This window comes from Octopus bimaculoides, chromosome 10 (genome assembly GCF_001194135.2).
Source record: "Octopus bimaculoides isolate UCB-OBI-ISO-001 chromosome 10, ASM119413v2, whole genome shotgun sequence".
Taxonomy (NCBI): domain Eukaryota; kingdom Metazoa; phylum Mollusca; class Cephalopoda; order Octopoda; family Octopodidae; genus Octopus; species Octopus bimaculoides.
In genome coordinates this window covers 56733106-56736621 of record NC_068990.1, presented here as the reverse complement: position 1 = coordinate 56736621, position 3516 = coordinate 56733106, and positions in this window count along the sequence as shown.

Sequence of the window (3516 nt, the reverse complement as noted above, 5' to 3'; positions counted from 1 at the left end):
ATATATATGTATGTGTGTGTGTGTGTGTGTGTATCTTTGTGTCCGCGATTGTCCCCACACACGCACCATTTCTTGACAACTGGTGTTGGTGTGTTTGCGTCCTTGTAACTTAGCAATTCGACAAAACAGGTCGATAGAATAAATAACAGGCTTTAAAAAGAAAGTTCTGGGGATGATTCATTGAACTAAAAACTTAAGACGGTGCCCCAGCATGGTCGCAGTCAAATGACTGAAACAAGTAGGCGCTGGCATGGCTGTGTTGTAAGAAGCTTGCTTCCCAACCACATGGTTTTGGGTTCAGTCCCTCTGCGTGGCACCTTTTGCAAGTGTCTTCTACTTTAGCCTCACCCCCGTTCCATCACCAAGCCTTATGAGTATATATTTGGTAGACAAAAACTGAAAGTAGCCAGTGATGTGTGTGCGTGTGTGTGTGTGTGTTTGTCGCCTCTCCACCGTTTGATAACTGGTACTGGTGCGTTTAAATCCCCATTACTTAGTTGTTTCGCAAAAGAGACTGATAGATTAAATACCAGGCTTAGCAAAAAAAAAAAAAATTAAGCAATGGGTTCGATTAATTCAACTAAAAATTCTTCAAGGTGGTGCCCCAGCTTGGCCGCAGTTTATTGACAGAAACGAGTAAAACATTCATATCTACGTATACACGAATTTAACTTATTTTTCGCCTCTCAACTTCTTTCTCTATCTCTTTTTTAATCCCTTCTCTTTTCCTTTCATAATTTTCTTGTTTAAGCAACTATATATTTTAAATGGGAAGGCACGTGGCCTTTGAGGTTGGGTGTGTTGCACTCGCGATCGTAAGAGCATGGTTTCGATTCCCAGACTGGCTGCACATCATGTTCTTGAACAAAATATTACGTTTCACTTTGCTCCAGTCCACTCAACTGTAAATGGATAACCCTGTAATGGAATAGCCTTCAGATCAGGAAGAATGTTGGCCTGTTCACCCAGCCAGCCAGTGGCATCGTTCAAAAGCTAATACAATGCAAAAAACATTCTGACCAGCGATGTATATCAACATCCGATTGTCCGGTCAATCACATAATCACTCGATATTTTAAATACTGACGTGTTTTTTTATATGATTACTTTTACCTCTGGGTGCACAATGGCCCGGTAGACACGCGGTCGTAGGATCGCGGTTTCGATTCCCAGACTGGGCGTTATGAGTGTTTATTAAGCGAAAACACCTAAAGTTCCATGCGACTCCAGCAGGGGTAGTGGCGAACCCTGCTGTAGTCTTTCACATAACTTGCTCTCACTCCTTCTTCCTGTTTCTGCTGTACCTGTATTTCAAAGGGCCAGCTTTGTTACACTCTGCCTCATGTTGAATCCCCCCGAGAACAATGTTAAGGGTACACGTGTCTGTGGAGTGCTCAGCCACTTGTACGTTAATTTCATGAGCAGGCTGTTCCGCTGATCGGATCAACTGGAACCCTCATTGTCGTAACCGACGGAGTGCCACTACTATTAACTCTGCTATGAGGATATTTCATTTATATATGTATGCTTTAACTATATTGGTTTCAAAGTTTGACACAAGGTCAGCAAGTTCGGGTAGGGAGTAAGTCAGTTACGTCGACTCCAGTACTCGTCTGGTACTTATTTCATCAGCCCCGAATGGACGAAAGGTAACGACCTCGGAAAGGTGAACTCAGAATGTGGAGGCAAACAAAATGCCTCTAAGCAAGTATGTAATGTGCGACTCTGTACTTGGTCGCTCATCTGCCAAAAATAGCATTGAAATCTCCTTCAAAGCAGATACTGTATCCTAAATCAGACAGTGATTATGACCAGAATTCTTTCTGTTATAGGTAGAAGGCATGAAATTTTGGGAAGCGGAGGATTAGTCGACACCAGCACACAAGTACTTATTTTATTGACCCCGAAAGAATGAAAGCAAGGTGTTCGGTAAGAACTGACTTGGGGCGAAACAGCAGCAAAGTGGCTGTAAAATTCGAAATCTGGGGTAACTAGTGAGATCTTGCATCGGCACGTTTAGTATATCTTCTTCCTATTTCTTTGTCCCCTGCTACCATAGTCTTTTCAGATATCTACGCTTCAAACTTTCGCTCTTTCTTTTCTTAAGGTTTCTCATTTCAAGTTTTATTTCACTGTTCTTCTGTTATTCCTTCATAAATTGTTTTTATCTTGTTTCACTTTAGCAATACATCACTTTTTAGTCAAGTGACAGCAGACTATCGGCTTTATTTCATTCTAAGCTATTATTCGATTCCCTTCTAGTTACTTTGATAAATAGACTCACCTTTCTCAGATTATAAACACCTATTTCATATACTTTTTTTAATATCAGCCATATTATTAGTAGAACCAATGTGAAACAGAAAATGAAATCTATTTGAATATTCTTCAATAATATCATTTCATAGTTATTCATTCATTCTTTATATTCCTTTAATACTTTAGATAGCTCTCTCTTTTGGCATATTAACATCTGATAAATGTTTACAAAGAAGACACAGTTTGAACATCAGTATAATCATTTACACAAGTATACTACTGACAGACAATACCCAATCTATTTAAACATACTTAGTTTTTCTCCTAAACTCCCAAATAAGTAGTAAATTGAAATCGTGTAATATCAGAGAAAATCTAATGATTTCGTTTTTGTATTTTTTTTTCTTTTTCCATCTCTTCTTGTCTTTCTCTATATCTCTGTCTTTTCTTGATCGTTCTTGGCGTGCTTGTATATTCTAGCCGATGGCGTGCTTGGTGAGATCGTCAAAGCTTTTTCATAGAAATGATGAAATGAAAGTTTTTATAAGGAGATTTTCTTGGTTCCAAATATCAGATGGTAAGAAATAGCAATAACAGTATTAATCTGAAGTGATTTATGCATTTCGTTCTCATATCGAGTCTTCAAGCCAAATCTCTCCGTAGTCATCTTTTTTTTTTCTTCCCCGCATATCCACTTAACAACGTCTACTTTTTTCTCCCTCCAACCTTCATCATGTTGTTCTCTATTTCGTTTAGAAACTGTTTCCGTGTTTTGTGAGATGTAGTATATACAAATATAACAAATTACCAAGCTGTCTTAAGTATCTACTTTAAAGGTAACATTTTTATTCAGGCACAGAATGTTTCCATTTATAAATAGACAGCTGTCGGAATCCTGGTTGAGAAGAGTTTCACAACTCCGATATGAATTACATTCCCTGCACAAAAATATATCATTGTAACATTAAAAATATCGATTTTTTGGCATAAATATGATGTTTCGAGAAAAGAAAAACCAGGTTGGATGACGTTCATGCCTTTTCTCAAAAGAACATTAGCGATGTTGTTCAGATGATTAGCATAATTGAATAAATTAGTTTGGATCTTTTTTAAAACGGGGGCCACATTTTTCATTAACGAAACACTTTGAAACTTGGATCACTGGTAGAATGTGTCATATAAAACATCTTTTTCTCTTAGTCTTCTTAAAAAAAAAAGAAATCCATAAATTATTCCATGTTAAAGTTGTCGTATTTC